Raw genomic sequence first — 18,269 nt, 5'->3', positions numbered from 1 at the left:
GACTCACATTCCCCCTTCTGCCTTAGTCCTTTAAAACATTCTCCTTTCAGAACATTGTCTGAAAGATTTTAGTATGAAACAAACAGCAAAACTTGTGTGTAAAAGCTAGAAATGCACCAACTTGGCAATTAAACTGCAAATTTTCCAAATGTAGCAATTACAATAACAAAACCTTGTTTCTTGTAGTCTGGTAGAAAACCATAGCTTGGAGTAAAGCAGTTTGGAACAGTAATCAGACTCAGTGAGCACTATAAAATACATTCACTAGCCAACCTGGTTAAAAAGAATATTTATTTCTGTATTATATAGACTCAAAGATTCTACACACTAAATATTCTGTGCAGAATACCTTTGTCCCCAGCCATAGAGTATGCTTCCTCAAACTGTAAGTATTCTATTCTCCCAGAAGCATGCCACATCCTTTATTTTAAAATTCAGGTGTACTTTGACCAATAACAAATTATTTCACTTAACTGATTTCAGTGAAACATCGAGAGCTGAGGGTATATAAGAGTGGAAAACCTGCTCAAATGCAATATTCAGGTTGCATAATAAAGATCACATAAAGTCACAGCTAACTCGACATTCAGCAGTCCTTACAACTCAGGTGTATACAGCCAGGATCTTCTACTTAGATGATCGGTAATCAAAGGATATAGTGAATTCATAAAATGAATGGGAAATAGCACATACGTCTATTACAGTTAAGCTGTGATGAGTATATTCCTATATTCAGACATAAGGCTGAATTACTTACATGGTAAACACATTCAGAAAGCAACATTTAAAAAAAAGTTGTTAGCACCCTATATATTTTGGTTGAGATCTCCAGCTGTTACCAACAAGACATTTTAGAAGTCTTCCTTATTAAAGAAAAGGAAAAGGTAAAAATTAATCTCAAAGGGGTTGAAAAGATTTGTTGATTTTGACTTTGTTGGCACACTTGTTGCATAGATTTGCGCAAAGCAAATGAACTGGTGGACTTACAAATATTATCAAGTGAAGCAACCGCTGTATGCTCTTCTGAAAGTCATGGTGACTTTCTCCAAGCAGAATTACTGAAGTTCCACAGTGAATCTCTCTGTCTTACCTTTACAGCAGTTGTGGCTTGGAGTGCCAGTCCTCTGCGGAAAATACTGGATGTTCACCTAGCAATATCAAACACCATTTACTGATGCTTTTAAACAACCCCAATGAACATTATTCGTTAGCCAAATATGCACATATACGTAACAAATATTTATGACTTTTAGGCTCTGGAAGTGTCATGATTTCCAGCTTCAGTGTCAGGACAGAACTGCTAGGTATGTCCCAGACATGAGTTACTTCCAGTTTACTATTCAAAATTAAGCACTCTTTGGTTTAAAAGCTATTTCATTCACCCAATATCTCATGAATGAAATAACCTGCAACAAAGAGACTGGTAAATGAAGTCCCTAACATGAAAACTTCCCATGTATACTGTAATAGATTAGCAGTAGTGAGGCTCCCTTCACAAGTGATTCATGAGCTGAATTCACAGACAAACACCAGACCCAGTTCTCTTCCCTTTGCATTTTGTCTGGAAGGCACAAAACAGGCTGGAGAATAATTATGGCTGGTAAAAAGCCCTCTGACCCTACTATTCCTTAATCATCTCTCCAGGACTGGCAGAGAGGATGAAACAGGAATGCAGACTTGCACTGCACATCTCCATGCTGCAATAGTCCGTATGTGTCACACAGACCACGACGATCCCCCAGGGTTGCCCCCACACACATGAGTCAAAGCAGCTTGAGAACCAGGCAATTACAGCTCTGCCTGCCTGCTGTGCCAAATGAACCTCAGAATAAAGAGATTCAGGCCTGCTGTTCAGAAGAAAGCTCTGCAACATTAGGCTGTGCCCAGCAGACCTGTGGAGGACACTGAGGTCAACCAGCAGGAGTTTCCCAGACAAGGTTTGGTCTTACTCAGTTTTAAGACAACAAACCTCAGTTTTCAAACTCATCCATTGGCTGTCTGAAATACCAGAATTTGACTGAATCCCCCTATTTCAACAGCCTGAAATGGAAAAAAAGCCAAAAACAAAAACACCCCCCCAAAAAAAACAAACAAAAAACCCCTACCAAACAAAAAAACCCAAACCCCCCAAAAACCCCAAAACCCAGAAATTATTCACATACAGTGAAAAAATGTCTGCTAATTCAGATTTTTTTCTCTCTGCCCGAGTCAATGGACAGACCTGAACAGCAGAAGAATCGTGTGTGTGAAGCTCAAATGAAGCATAGTGTCTGTTTTAGAACAAACCGGCTGCAGTGACTTTTGCAAGCCGGCCGGCACGGTGGCGGGTTTGGCAGCGCGGCGGGAGGCTCGGCAGCAGAGCCACCAGGAGGAGCGCGCATACCGCTCCGGGGTCCCGGGCTGTCCCTCCAGCGAGGCCGGTGAGGCGCTGCGTGGCTCCGGCAAGGACGCATTTTTTCCATGGCAGCTAGCCTCTGTGTTTCTCGTTTGCAGCGCACAGACGGGAGCAGAGGAGTCCTCCCCAGGCGCCTCTGCCCTCTGCTCTGTTTCCCCTGGATGCAGCACAGCCAGTGAAAGTGCTGTGCTTTGTGGCTCACCTCCACTGGGCTTATTTGGAAGGGATGCCTTATCCATATAATGCTTTAAGGGAGAAGTTGGCACAGAGAGTCTGACAGTCTGGCAAAACAATGTCTTAGAGGCAGCTGCTTGCTGATATAATCCCATATGAAAAGAAAAACTGTTTTGGAGGAGATGACGCTGCCCTCTTAGGTATTCCTGGAACTTAAACCCAGTGTGAGTCAGTCAGAGTGACAGTATGCATCTTGCCGTGTAGACTTTTTATTTTAACTTATTTACTAAAATAAGTTCATTTGTTCTGTTTCCTTTACTACATACATACCACAGCAGACACACATTAACATATCTATTAGACTTATATATCAGTTTAAAACTAACATGTGCTAAACAAGCAAAGAAACAAAACAGGCATGTGGTCGAAAAAATTCTGAAAGTATCCCTTTATGCAGGATTTCATCCTGCAATACCTGGAAGGCTGCAAAGTCAAGCATTTGAAACTCATTAGTTCAGGAACAGCTCTTTCCTGGTCCAGAACTTTCTATGTGGATTTCTCAGGACAGATTCAGGGTGAGTGAGCAGGACTGACCCAGATAAAGCCAGAATTAGCCATAAGGCACACACCTAGCTGGCACAATGCCATGTCCACCCTGCCACCGCCAACCTGTCACCTACTGGGTGTGAATGGCTTTTTTATGCTGCCATTCAGTTTTCAGGGTGGTCCATTTTAGTACAGCCTACCTGCCATGCACCCAGCTAATGTCAAACAATGCACGTATATTTCATGCTACAGCTTTCAACACCTGAAGCCTTAAAAAGTACTGTCCGAAATATTGCAGTTCTCTTTCTGGCTCTAAAGTATTTTAACAATGCTATGATTCAAACTCTGCTTGCTAGTTAACTAGCCTTTTCCCTCTCCTTCAACTGCAGAGTACACATACTGTCCCCTGCTCATAGTTTTGCACTTGAACAGAGCTGTTGGACTAGTTATGCTGTTTGTAATGCAGTGCTGATACTCATCTCTCCTGGTCAGTGACAGTCAGAGATACTGGCTCTTGGCTTGCCATGACCTCCAAGCTCTCTTTGGGAGCTCCAATTCATTTTGGCCTGTGACACTTCACACCCAACCTGCAGCCAAAGAACACATAGCACCTCTTGAGACAGCCGTGCTTTCCTGTCCACTATTCATCCTTCACATAAGCTTGTTCTGTGCACAGGCACAAGCCAGAGCTGCCCTCAGGCTGCTTTCCACAGCTTTCCTCAGATGCTTTCCACAGCCCTTGTCAAATCTGGGATGTGAATGAGCCTCGCCCACTCCTTTCTTATTTAACACCAACACACAGGAAAGAGTTTTACTGTATGAGCTCCTGTGCAAGCTGCACAATAACCCCTACATCTTGTACTGGCACAAGCTGTGCAAATCAGCAGCATAACGCCATTGATGCAGAACGAGCATCCCATCAAAGTGTTTCCAAGTTTCTTTACCGTGCTATTTTCTTCCTTTCAGAAATGTCTTCCCCCATTTATTTCTTCACGCTTTCTAACCCAACTTCACTATCTCATCACCTTCTCTTTACAAGTTTGAAGCCTGAAGCCATATTTCTTTAGTTCTAACTCCTTCAGGTCAAGCGGAGCTCTGACAACTGCCTTCAATATGGGTGGAAGTTCTCCAAGAAAAAAAAAAAGGTAGAGGAGATAGTGAGACTGTCCATGCTGCATATGGGATGCTTGTCACTGTGCCAGTGCCACAATGCCCCGCCTGAGCGTTGTTAACATTGTGTAGCTGCACGTATTGCTGTCATGCAGATCAGACATACAACTGACTTCCTAACTTCCTGTGGGAAGGAGTTAGGAAGTCTTCTCTTCGTAAGTCTTCTCTTCCTGTCTCATAGTATTTGTTGTATTAGCACTAAAGCAAATAACTCCACATCCCACCTGAGGTATGGCCAATATGTGGCAAACATGCAATCATGCTCATTCATTTAATTGAATCCAATAATAACACAGTGATCAATTTATTGTGACATACCACTGAAAACTAAATGTACTTATTTCCTCACACAGTCCATCTAGGTAAAGCTTTTCTGGTTATTTCAGTCACATCGTATAAACTAAGCCTACACACAACCTATACACATACAAAATATCCTCAAGAGTGAAATTCTAGACTTTTTAAGGATTTGCTTTGATAATAGCAAGATTTATTGTTTTATCAGATTTTGTTCCTAGGATATCATTTATCATTTGTCAACAGATTTTGCATATCTCAATATGACTGATTCACTTTTAAATCTGCACAGTGAGAATCCAGAGGCCTGGCCATATTTTCTGATAACAACTGCAGGGTCTTACTCTCAACTAAGAGTATGAGAAATGTTCTGCAGCATGAGCCCTATCTTTTATGCTCAATGTCAAACATAACAGGCTTCTAATAATAGAACCGCCACAACATGTCCAGCTATTCCAGCCCTTGATCTGCCACAGGAAGCATCTCATTAGATTATAGCTAATGCAGTAAACAGTGACTTAATGCAGTAAACAGTGACTTTTTCTAGTAACACGGTAAGAATAGAAACATCTCACATTTGGGGCAGTTTTCTCATCTACAACAGTCTTTCAGAGGATTTAGCAGGGCAAGTTTTGGTAAACTATGTATAATTCCTAAAGAAAAGGGCCTGAGATGCTGACCAGCCCCACACAAAAAAGATGCCAGCAGATTAGTAATTCTGCATTTCCTTGCTATGGCTTTAGAAGTATTAACACTTTTAAATGTGTTGTAATAATCTAAGTTTCGTTCATCTTTAGCTCAGGATCCAGATCGATATATTGCTATATTCTCGAAGCTGTTTTTCCTACTTGATATATTTCCACCACACATCTCCTTTAGTCTAAATCTTAATACAGACTACTGATTTTTACGTGCCCACCTGTTATATCAGCTACTTATACCAGGTTCAATGCAGATCTTGGTGCCCCATTCTCTTTCCATCTGCCAGAGCCTATATAATATATAACTTCTTACTTTTTGAGTATTCATCAAACTATCACTTGGTGGATTCTTACATCTTGCTGACAGCTGCTTGTGCTTCTGTGGATTTTACATCAGACAGAGATACAGAAATCTGCTGTGTCCCTTCCATCTCCAAGTTTCAAGACGGAGACTTCTCTGCTTTTACAGCAGCTTTCCTTCAAATTTTTCCTGGAAAATCTTTTATCTGAAAAAAGTATTTGTAAAGGTTAAAGGTCATGTATTGCTCTGCAGTCAAGAATTTCTTTGCGGATGTCAGACAACCCTGTGCTTTAATTGTACAGTCCCCTGAAAGACCTTCCTCTCTATGAAGGTTTTTTTTTTGTTTGTTTTATGAAAGTCATTTTATTGGCAAAACATATGACTAACAAAAGGGGTATGACTCTATGGTTGCTGTAAGATGAATTATTACTCTTACAGCTGAGCTGTAAAAACACCTCTGGTTTTGGTGACCATATCTTTAAACCTCTTAGATTTTTTACTCCCTTAAAGCCAGAGGTGGTGAATTTCTAATTCCTGATGCCATTTTTGTCAGACTAGGCATAGGGGTCTGCAGGTCAGACATATAAAGTGAAACACTTTGCTCAGAAGCCCTGAGAAAATTCCTATTTCAAGTTCTTTGTTTTGGTGTCTTAAGTATGTAGCTTCAGTCAGACTTGAAGAGCTCACTGCAGTAATAGCGGCTGTCTTTGTGCAGGCTAAATTTACCACACAACAATATGTCACCCACCACAAGCCTCCAAAACATTTTTGGCAATGATACACTCATGCAGTTGGGAGAGGGTGGACAGAGGGGAACCAGGCAAGGTGTTTGTGTTATACTCTCCACTGTCTGCATCAGTGTCCAGCTGAGCAGAACCAGTGTATGGAGCCTGTCAGCACAACTGGAAGCAAGCAGAGAGTTTGGGGAGATTATAGGCAGGGTGATGAACAAGGTGGCAGCACCAGGGTCTCTGGACTTTGGGGTGGGACACTCAGAGGTTACCATCCCCCCAGCTCTGGACACAACACTCCTCTTTGTTGTGAGTGAGTAGCAAGGAGGTCTCAGCACACTTCCCATCCTGGCTTGCTACTGCTTCTCTAAAACCTCTGCATGGGATGTTGCCTGGGGTCTAACAGAGAAGCCATATCTGAGCCCTCTACTTGTATCTGCTAATAGCTGCAGCACCACTGCCATGAAGGCCAGGCTGATGGATCTGATGCCTGATGCCAGCAGACTCACTGCTAGAAAACTCAGACTGTAGTCATGGGATTTTCACACATAGAGCAGTTATTCAGGACCAGGTTGCATACATGCAGTGGCGGAAGAAGTGTCACAGGTGTCACTACCTCTTAAAGTGCAAGTCTTATCAGCTTAACAACTTCCTGCTAAGTGTTGCATAGTATATTAATATTTTGGTCCAGATTTCATCTTTTTCCCATTCTTTTATCCCATCATATACCTACTTCTGTTGTATGTTGGCCATCAGGAGAATTTTGGCTTACGGGCTACCTTACACAAAGGTAAGTCATCAGTAAGATAGTGCCTTTGTGTCAGTAATAGTTAAACGTCTACCTGCAAAATGTCTCCCTAAGGTTCATACTTTAGCAAAATGTGCATGTTGAAAAAAAATCACAGCAATGTACTGGAACCATATTTGCTTTTTATGAGTTCTCTAATGCTAACTCATATGAACAGTGAGAGAACGTTAGAATATGTCACAGTGTCCAATTCAGAAACTGAGATTAAATGAGAGCAGTTCTTCTCAGCCTGCACAAAGCTTAAAGCTTGCTCCTGCTGTCTTAGCTCTGAAAAAGAATTTCTTGCCTGAAACATTGTCTGTCTTTTCAGTTGGTCCAACGAAAACTCATCTGTGCTGAAGAACCTTGCCTTGCTTGGTGTTTTCAGCAATCACACTGCAAAAAGCATTACTGCCAGAGCTCCATACAGCTGTGACTATTCAACTCGCAGGCAGGCCTCAAGAGTTCTTTATTCCTGTCAGACACAAACCATTATAGAGCAGCATCTCCAGGAGAAAGATCTGCTTGTGAGACACATAAATACTGTTTTTCCTTCCATTGATGTCAATAGGAGCAAGGATAGAGGTATGATGTTATGAGATGCTAAGATCTTAAAATATGTTCTGAATGATTTCTATTTTAAGAGAAGTTTGCTTTGGAGGATGAAAGGACTGTTCACTTAATATGAGGAACAAGGCCTGTCTCAGAGATGTGGAAGAACATCTATTCATCCAAAACCTTAGCTATTTCAGGAATAATCTGTAAATTATTTTAAGAGTTTGGTTAAACTGTTGTTGACTGTACCTGGCAGATTTCTGGCGAATGCATCATTGTTTCTTTGGCCTTCTTCATTCCTGCAAGAAACTTTTTGAGGGGACAGGGTTTGTCACTTCTCCTGTTGACACTGTTCTATTTTGTGTAAATAATTACACATTTGCTGGGGCTGGGACTAACACCCCCACCCTCCCCAGGAGAGTTACCGAACCACCAGACTAGAGCATTGTTTTTTCTCTCACCAGCTGGCTCCATGAATATTAAAGTACTTTTTACAAAGTGGGACTGTTCCAGTCAAAGGGGCTGGTGGTCAGGTCACTGCTGTGAGGCAGAAACCTAACCTGAATCTGGAGAGGGTGAGGGGGCGGCAAGAGGGAGAGGAGTTCCTCTCAAACAAACAAAGGTTAAGAATTAGGATTTTGTGAGGCATGAGCTGACTTTTTCAGGAACATTATATGATCTTTTCTTTCTCTGTGGGATCTACACATAAATTTGAGTCATTATTTTGACAAGCACTTGCATAAAAATACAATTTTAGCAATAAATGGAAAAGTTTGTACCAAATGAAAATTAGTTTGGGGAGTTAATTTCATTTAGAAATATGAAAAAAACATATTCAGCTCCTTTGTACTGAGATTTTCTTTCCTGTTTAAATGTTTAGTCAATTATTAGCCCAAACTAACTTTGGAAAGTCTTTCCAAATAATATTTTATTTACCAGTATGGGCCTTACAAATTCTGTGCCTTCTATCTTAGCCTAATCAGAGTTCAGGTAGCCAATCTTTGCTTTCAGCTTTAAAAACTGTGAATTGTACCTGTTGTCATAGAGTGAAGGAGTTCTGTGAAAGACAGGGTAACTTGGGAATTTGCAGCCTGGAAAAACTTTATTTCCATCAAATTAATGGAAACATTCAACTCATCTACTGAAGAAAAATACAAAAATAAGGTTACTTTGGTGCCCTCCTGCTGTTCAAAGTAATGTCATAATATCTACTTTAACGTAGTAATCATAATACCTACTTCCATCTATTCCTATGGAAACTGAGGGGTTTACAGGAACTACTTTAATAATAACTCTTCCAAAACAATTCAGTAGGATGTTATCTAACAGACAGCCAACCTAACATTGGACACGTACTTAAGTTCTGTTTGGTTTGACAGTTCAGTGTTTCTCTTTTCTGGATATGAAAAGTCCAAAAAGAGACTGGTTTACCCCAGAATCACGTGTTTGAGTTTGTTGGTTGTTTCTGTTTGTTTTGATGTTTGGTTTGTTGGTTTTTTTAACAAAAATTAACAATTAGTTTTGAACAATCAATACGGATTTTCTATTTTCAGTTGTGTTTTGTACACCTGTGTATCTAATAACTATTGAGCTTGCATTCACCTTTTGATGGTGTTCAGACTGCCTTCATCCCTTCTAGGGATATGTGTATTTAAGTCCATTCAGTAGGGATATATATGACTTTAATATGGCCCATGATTTAAGAAATACATTAATATTTTGAGGGTAATTAAAACACCAAACTAAAGCAAACCAAACAAACTGGGATTAGGAGTGGAATGGACTGCTAAACTGTCCAAATCTGAATGGCAGATTAAACCCCTGATTCTCATATGGAATCACAGTATCATAGAATAGATAGAATATTAACATGAAGTATCTGAAGAATTATGAAATTGAGTCAAATTGTCATAACAAACTTTGAACACAACAAGGATGCAGTATTATAAAAAGTCCTGATCAAAAAACTTTGTGTTTGTATCAGACCTCTGATCTTTTTTTATAGCTACAACCTTTTGGGTATAAATCTTGCATTAGAGCTTGGCTGGGAATGTATGCTGGAGTCATCCTCTACATTACAGAAAATGCATAAGTGATACTGCAGCTATAAACTCATAAATTAACAATCCAGGGCAAGTTAGGAACATCATAGTGCTTCAGAAAATACACTGAAGTTAGAATCCATTTAGTTTAATTGGGTGTATTTGAATTTAACTTGCATTTAAAGCAGGTAATTGAATAATGGTATGTAAGAAGAGACTCTGGTGCTAGTAACACCAGAAAATTCTTAAGGAATCCATAGAAGCACACTTTCACCTGGGTAAAAGCTGCAATCATGACAGGGTGATAAACCAAGGGACAGGCCAGCAAATATTTGGGGCATTATTTAGGGTGGTATCAAGGCAGAGAGAAGTGTCAGCAGAATTTAAGAGTCTAAGAACCAAGAGCTCTGAAAACTTTGCCAGAAAGCTGAAGACAGAGATGTTGTGCTGAATAAACTGTATAATAATCATGACCTATTTGTTGCATTTATAACTCAGGCCTCGTAAAAAACTGTTCCTCTCATTCCCTTTCAAGAATCTATATACCTAGCATCACATATCTGCATCTGTACCTATTTACAGCAAAAAATTCCTTACTGCTTGACACTGTGCAGAATAATTACTATCAGTGCACTGCAGTACATCTGGAAATATGAAGGAATGCTGGCTTAGCATACCTCAAGCAAAGTACTGCACCTCTTAAAGAATGATAGCATACATAAAACAGGAGCACAAGAGCCTGATTATTCTTTCATACACACTGAAAACCAGGTATTATTTTTTTTTCCTAGAAGGAATTACAGCAGTGCAGATCAACAGTAGAATTGGTAACAACAGAAATTTATATAAATACTTACCAATCCTTGCAAATTCTGATTCCTTATTCAAAGATACTACACATCTTCCAGAAAGCATTATGTGCTGGAAGCAGGTATTCTTGGTTCTTTTTCTGCAATGATTAAAAACAAACTTGACTGTAATCTCAAAAGTGAGTCCAAAGACAAGGCTTAGAATCAGGTGTTTTCTCCTCCCTTCTCCCAAAGTACCCTTTCAGTTAAGTTGAAGCATTTTAACATAAAGATTTTCGGAACACTTGCCTGTGTTCAACTGTCTATCTCCAACCTGAAGTTAAGTATAGTTTAGGAGCACTGAAATTAAATGACAATATTACTGTCTTGGTCTGGCCTTTATTTGGTTTGGTGGGTATGGGAAATTCCTCAGAGACTGTTAAAACAAAAATAGTCTGAAGCTTTTTGAAAGATTAAAAGAAGTTAACTCTTGGAATATGAAAAGGATAAACTGCTGCTAAATTCTGGCCCTGCACTTTTGATTCCTGAAGCAGTAAAGGACTGTTGCCGAGTTTGAACTGCATAGAAGTTTCATGCAATTATTTCCATATAACACTAAAAACATTGAAGCATTTTTATACCAAGTATATATCTAATTTCAGCCTCTAACGTTGTGGGTTTTTTTTAATGCATTTTCCAGTGTTTACATTTTGTAAACAAAATTGCCACTTTCTGGAAGTCTCTAGATTTGGCTCCTCAAATTTCCATATGAGTTCCACCACTTTTTTATGACTTTTGGTTTTAATACTGTAGTGTTTTAATGGCCTATAGTATTTTGTCCATAGCAGCAAACAGTTATCTAGTGTTCAGACGTATTGCTCTGCAATACCATGCTGAAAATGATACTGACAATGACACTTCTTTTAATATTAAGTAATGATGATTCTGAAAAAATCATTACCCAGCAACATAATAGATCCCAGATGTGTTTAAAAAACATAGTATTAGGCTAAACTCCAAATTCTGGCCCAGAATGCATGTGTGTATCTCCCAGGGCAGTAATTCAGCATTTAGAAAAAGTAAACATACCATTGTAATGCACATGGCAGATAGCTGAGTTCCAGCCACCAGTGAAATAATCTGGCCCCAGTTTTGCATTCCATGACCCCTGTGCTCTGATGGGAAAGAGGCCATAGAGACTGACTGTAATTCCCCAAGTCAGAACTGCCCAACCCTGGTACAATTTATTGTTTTGCACAGGAACAGTCCTAATTTACATCAGTGGTGCAACACCCTCCTCCTTGCCAAGGACTCTATGCTCCAAGGACTGAATAAGGACAACACAGGGTATAACACAAGCAACAAGAGAAATCCAGTGAGTCTTTTTGTATCATCAATATGATATTGTACCTGGAAGAGAACAGCTGTATCAAGATGTTCCCTCCCGAACACTTCAGCTCTCTTGACTTGATCTAATCTGTCTGTCAAAGAAAGGGTATTTTCCCTGTTCTGGATTTTCACCTTTGAGGAAGCAAGTCCTTCAAATGTAGACTTCCCCATTTTGTCATTCAGATTTAGCCATTGAGTTATGTTTAAATGTTACATTTAGTTACACTAGGACCTCCTACTCAAGTCCAGAAAACAAGTGAAAGAATGATTACTTCTGATGGCAATTTTCTTGTATTCTCCCATCTCTTGTTGCACAGACTGTCACATATTTTGCACATTTTGTGAAGAGTTCCTTCCTCAGTGCCTCTTTCCCATCAGTTTACGGTATTTTGACAGCAGATAGTGAACTTTCTTATCAGTAAAAGTAGGAAAATTGTATTTCAGTTGGTTGAGCTAAAATTGCTCAGAACACTTTTCTTCCTAAGAATACTTGCAGTAAATAAATTGCATCAAACTGTTCTACTTTTTCTGTATAGCCTCATAAATAAGAGTAGCAGAGGTAAATTCAGGAAAAGCAATGAGAGTATTGGCATGAAGTAGTTTCTCATGGGGCTTAGCTCTGATTTCCAATCTGTGTTGCCAGTAACAGCAAACTAAGTATAATATGTAAAACTGTGTCATGAGACTCAGGTCCAGGTATCACCTGTGCAACAGCCATATGACAGCATAAACCATCAGATTCTCTTGAAAAATATAGATATTTTTCTAATGCAACATTCAGAAATAGCAGGGAAGAAAAGAAACTGAAGCTGGGCACCTTTAATACAAACCTACTTATTTATAGAGGATGCAAAACTTTCTCTTCTTTGAACACTAAAGATAACTAAAGCACATACGCAAAAATAGGCATCTTCTTTGCTCATGGTTCCAGTTTTCTTTCTGATAGTGTTCGTCCACAAGCGCACTCTATGCCTGAAAGAGACTTTTCTGGCGTACCCTGGATACCTTTTCCAACTTTTCTTTCTCTGTTTCTGCACATACAGTGCCTGACAAAGTGTCTCACAGCACAGTCATAATTTCTGAGTGGATTCACATGTGCCTTTACACCTTCTTGCAGCCAGCATGAAGGGAAGATGACTGTGATCACCACCAGTTTGTTAGCACCACCCAGTGTGTCATGTAACACGGCAATGACTCCACACTCACTCTCTCTCTTCATTCAGGTCCGAGCTGAGCTTAAAAGTTTCTGGCGGTGGTGGTGCTCTTGGAGGACAGAGGATGCTACTGTGCTATATAATGTTTAAAACATCAGATCTTTTCATTTCTCAATCTATAAACCAGACTCTGCTCTACGCCTCCAGAAATTTATTCCTATACAGACATGGGCTAGTTTTGTCCTTATATGTGGACAATTGATCCAAGGATGATTTTATATATATAGTATATATATATAGTAAAAGAAATTCTATTTTGTATCCCAAAAGAGAAAGGTGTTTTTTTTTTCTGTTTTATTGACATAATTTTCTAACTCCTCTCATATTTCTTCCCAAGCACAAGCATAATTAACTATACCATGTTTCTTTCCTGCATTCACCAAAGCAAAGGGAACCTGCTTTGGAATTTTCTTTCATAATATTATCTACTTGAATACTTGCTGCTTTAGGTTACATTGAGCCTGGGATAATGACTGAGTGGGGAGCTGATCTGCCTTTGTTTTTACAGCTCTCTAGATAAGAATAGCATTTACTGTCACTTGATCATGTCCTACCCTGTGCAGGGACTTGGAAGGTGTCCTGTAGAGACTGAAGTGCTTTGCTGCTGCTGCTGCAAGATTCTGTCATGGGACTGCCTGAGTCACAGGTACCTGCAGGCTATTCAGGGGTTCTGCCTTTTTAATTTTATGGCTTTCCACTCTGTGGTTTATGTTCCTGTTCTTATATAGTCTGAAATTTGCCTTGGACCAATGTGTTTGAAATGCACTACTGGGGAGAGAGCTCTTGCTTAAAAATATTCTTTTAGAACCCATTTCTCTGATCAGTACTTTAGCAATTTCTCCACCTGCTGCACGATATGGCCTTGTAAGTGCATGCTCTTGGTTAATGGACTTGGGGATGCTTCATTGGAAGTGCTGAAACAATGATTTAGGAGGCTTGGACTATGATGGAGTATCTGTTCACAACATTATGAATGTTTGAAGCATTCTATTTGACAGCAGACACTCTGGTTAATAATTATTAGATCTGTTTGGTGGAAAGAATACTTGCAATTTAGCAGTAGTTGTCATGTTTATCATTTTTACACTATGATGAAAAACAATTCAACTATTCTCCAAATTCTCCTTAACATTTTCTTATACTGGCAAATAAGCAATTGACATTGAACAATGCACATAAAATGTTCAAAAAACCCCAGAAGAATAACGGGATACCAGCTTATATTCCTATAAAAAAAAGAGGCAAATAGAAACTGATGTCAGAATTTCCCAGACTGACAAATGGAAGGACCAGAGGTAATTTAGAAAAGCCACTGAAAAACTGTACCACTTTTATGATTAATGTATCACATCTGCTCTCTCTGCTAAATGACAGTAAAAGCCATGAAGTTTTGCAACTGTATTAAATATGTTATTACTTGAGGTAAAGCCAGCAAATAGACAATAAAAAAGTTAATTAAGGAATGTAAGCTCAGTTCCTAAATTCCTAAATCCCTAAGAAGGGGTGGGAATGCTGTCAATACTGCATTTGCACTTGGTATCTCTGTATCAAAAGGGAGGGGGAGGTCTATGACTCATCACGGCCATTTTTTATACGAAGCCAGAAACCGCATTGTTATTTGACAAATGAACCACAAGCAAAGCTTGACAGACACAAAAAGAGAAGAGTCCAAATTCCCGCCTGTGGAAGGGTGGAGGCTCTGCAAGTTTTCCACTGGAAACCTCCTGTGTGGTTTCTTATTTCTATAAAGTAGCAGACTCAATCAAAGCGGTAACACGGACAAATCCTTGGCTTACAGACCAAAGGAAATTTGGGAATCCTAGGAACTGGGTGGGTACATCAATTTGTAAGAGCCATTTTAGGTGCTAGGATTATCAAGAATATAGGGATACATCCTCTCAATTGCATGTTGTCCAGTGATACTCTGAAAAGAGATGCCTTGCAATTCCAGGAAAACCCGAAGTTCTTTCAGATGTGAAAATATCAACATTTAGGCACTTAAGACCACATTGAGAAAGTTGGGGTTGTTCAGCCTGAAGAGGAGAAGGTGCCAGGGGGATCTTGTGCAGCCTTTCAATACTTAAAGGGGACTTCCAAGAAAGATAGGGACAGACTTTTTAATAGGGCATGTAGCAATAGGACAAGGGGTTGCGGTTCTAAACAAGAAGAGTGTAGGTTCAGACTAGACCTAAAGAAGAGTTTTTGTTTTACGACAAGGGTGATGACACACTGGAAGAAGTTGCCCAGAGAGGTGGTAGATGCCTCATCCCTGGAAACATTCAAGGTCAGTTTGGGCAGGGCTAAGACCAACCTGATCTAGTTGAAGATGTCCCTGCTCATTGCAGGGAGGTTGGACTAGATGACATTTAAAGGTCCCTTCCAACCCAACCATTCTATGATTCTATGATTCAAATCAATAAAGAGCTGTTGTTGATAACATTTACATAAATTTAAATTCAAATAACTTCACAGTGTTAGTGGAACAGGACCTGTGCAGAAACACTAAAAGTACTAGGAAGTCTTACATATTTTTGTCATGGTACAAGGGATTTTGTGCTTTCCGCAGAGGAAAAGATGATTTGGCAAGAAGCCTGAAAGCTGGAGCATAAAGACTCAGAAACTAAGTTTTTAGGGAGCAGGTTCATTTTTCAGTCAGATCAGAAAACCATTCTGGCTACTGCACAGCAACCTCATTATTAAATTTGTCACAGGAAAGATGGCAGGGATGCATGGAAGGACATGCAGAAGAGCAAGACCACCTCCACTTGATTTGCGCTGTCATTTATAGTCTTTTCCAAGAACATCTCAGTTACAGGTTACATTTCAGGTACAGGTTTCCTCTTTCCACTTCAGCAATTGTCTTGCTTTCAGGCAGACAAGGTCAAATTTGCCAGAGGTTCAATAGGAAATCTGTCTCTTGTTAGCTTCATGTACAAAATAGCTTTCTTCAATGACTGATAGAAAGGAGCACTCACCCCAGATCACCAGCATCACTAGCATAGTCCAGGAGAGCTGGCATAAGCCAATGGGAGAAGAGGGGTCACCCAGGCTGGGCATTTCTGCCAGACCACTGCAGTAGACATTGTGACCCTAGGCCAGCAGGCACATTTTATAATCACTGTACCTCTAGCTCTGTAGTTCAAATATTAAATAGTTTATCACTAAAGATTCATCATTTCAACCATGTAGATGCCATGCCTCAGCGACCCATGGAACAGAAAACAGGTTTTGTTCCACCTTCAAAAAGAAACTGTTAGAAAAGTAAGTTACTTGTGTTGCAAAGTCCACTGTCAAAAGTTAGATGGGTTTTGTGCACATTAATACAGGATCTTCGCTAAGACAGCTCCATACTATTTTTGTCACATAACCTATGCATCATTTATGCAAAGAATACATACACAAGGCAGCATAATTAAGATTTCATGAGACACTGTAAATCTGTCATCTTTTGGTTATGAGCTTAAAACCTTTATAGTTTAATTTATATCCACTTCCTACATACAGCTCCTAATTGTGCATTTCACAGGTTTATCCCACAAAGACAGGGACTCTAACACATGCTGATCAAGCAGCTTCCACACTTCAAAAATGAAGTCAGAAAGGTTTTATTTGACTTGGTTCCCTGCAACAGTAGGGGACTTGGTGAAGGAGAAAAGTCACTACCATTTCTGTGTTCCTAACAGATATTACCTCAGGATTAAAGTCAATGCTAACACATTTATTTATGTGTAACTGCTTACTGGCCTTTTACTTTTCCTCCTGCAGTCATCAGTATAAACCAGCCAGACATCTCTGGTTCATGGGTGAATTTGCCCTAGCAGCATTATTTACATTGATAAATACAGTTGAATTTAGACTGACTGCCTGTTTTGTAGTCTGTAATTTAGGGTGTGTTCCTGGATAGCCAAAACCAGGGAGTGATGCTGCTATTGTTCCCTATGTGGCAGAGGTGCAGAAGCCTGGCTGCACATGTGTGCGGGTGTATGGGGTTTTCTCAGCAGCCTGTTCTCTGCCTTGATTTGCCATCAGGGCCTGAGTTGTCCTTTTGCTGCACAGATCTGTAGGTATTCTTGGGTGCAATACAAAACCTGTTATCACATTAACTGCTCAGAAGTTTAAAGCTACCTTCTGAAGAGGTTAAAAGTCAACAGCAGCCACATGTAATCCATGGGAACTAACAGCCTTTGTTGGAGGTTTCACATGGAGGACAGTTCTTCAGTGGATATAAGGCCTGAAATACTTTCTTGTTCTTAAAACTAGACTTCAGAAATGCTGACAGAGAGGAGCAGCAGGGAACACATGTGTCTGTGTTGTGAATATTACACAACTGTCGTATACATTGACTTCCACGTCTAGAATGACCTTCATAACTAAAGCCAGTATACCTAGTGGTACTGGCTACGCTTTTGGCTACTAACCAGCATCCTGTTGGTCATGGAGTAAATGTCTCCTTTTTAGCTTTTTTATTTCCCATTTATGTCACTTCAAATCAGTTCCAAGCACAACTGCAAACAGTATTTCTGTTCTGACCATGTTACAATCTCTGTTTCCACAGCCCCCTTTTTGTCGACTTGAGCTCCCTGTCCGAGTCCTTCACCAAGCCTTACACAGACATGCCCTGCTCCTTCCTCCAGCCCCACTGGGGGGTGTGGGGCTGCCCCTTCTCAGGACTGCAGGACAGGCACTTCAACCTGGCTGCCAACACACCTGCACTAGCACAAAACATGGGCCTCTGTGAAATCCTTGCACACCTCAGCCTGCGCTCTTTTTGTCTTCTGTTGCCTCTTGCACACCTCTTACTTACCGGCCATCTTGCAGGCTATCTCCAAAGATATGGGTGTCCCAACAGCAGCTGTACCTCTCCCACACAAATCCTCTGAGAAATTTAGCAGGCGTGGATCCAGGTTATTCTGCTGCATCCTTCACCCAGCACTGTGGAGAACACAGGTATTGCAGCATCCACTTCCTGTTTAATCGTCAGAGCATCCTCTCTAATACACACTTCTTTAAAGCTCTGGAACTGAGAATGCCCTTCTTTGTATTTTGCAAGAATAAGAACGTTAAGTGCTTGGTAAATAAGCTAAAAATAATAAGTTTATATTCTACCTTGTATGCAGCAGAATTTCTGTTTAGTTACTGCAGTCCTTGCTTTGGTTGGCTGTGCCCAGACACTTTTTTC

The 18,269-nt window shown here is 40.1% G+C and overlaps 1 protein-coding gene across 1 annotated transcript in view; it reads left to right on the top strand.

Moving 5' to 3' along the window:
- Nucleotides 1–18,269, top strand: part of PAQR9 (progestin and adipoQ receptor family member 9) — a 38,291-nt gene that overhangs the window by 10,071 nt on the left and 9,951 nt on the right. Inside the window, exons 2-3 of the transcript XR_009727219.1 lie at nucleotides 13,599–13,736; nucleotides 17,351–17,402. The gene's annotated coding sequence lies outside the window, so the exon portion shown is untranslated. The remainder of the gene's footprint in view (nucleotides 1–13,598; nucleotides 13,737–17,350; nucleotides 17,403–18,269) is intronic.

The sequence above is a fragment of the Neopsephotus bourkii genome, unplaced genomic scaffold (genome assembly GCF_033783945.1).
Source record: "Neopsephotus bourkii isolate Nb327-2 ecotype Australia unplaced genomic scaffold, CSIRO-AGI_Nbou_v1 NB_1279, whole genome shotgun sequence".
Lineage (NCBI taxonomy): Eukaryota > Metazoa > Chordata > Aves > Psittaciformes > Psittacidae > Neopsephotus > Neopsephotus bourkii.
The sequence above is the reverse complement of the archived record's forward strand: the minus strand, read 5'-3'. Positions and strand labels throughout refer to the sequence as shown.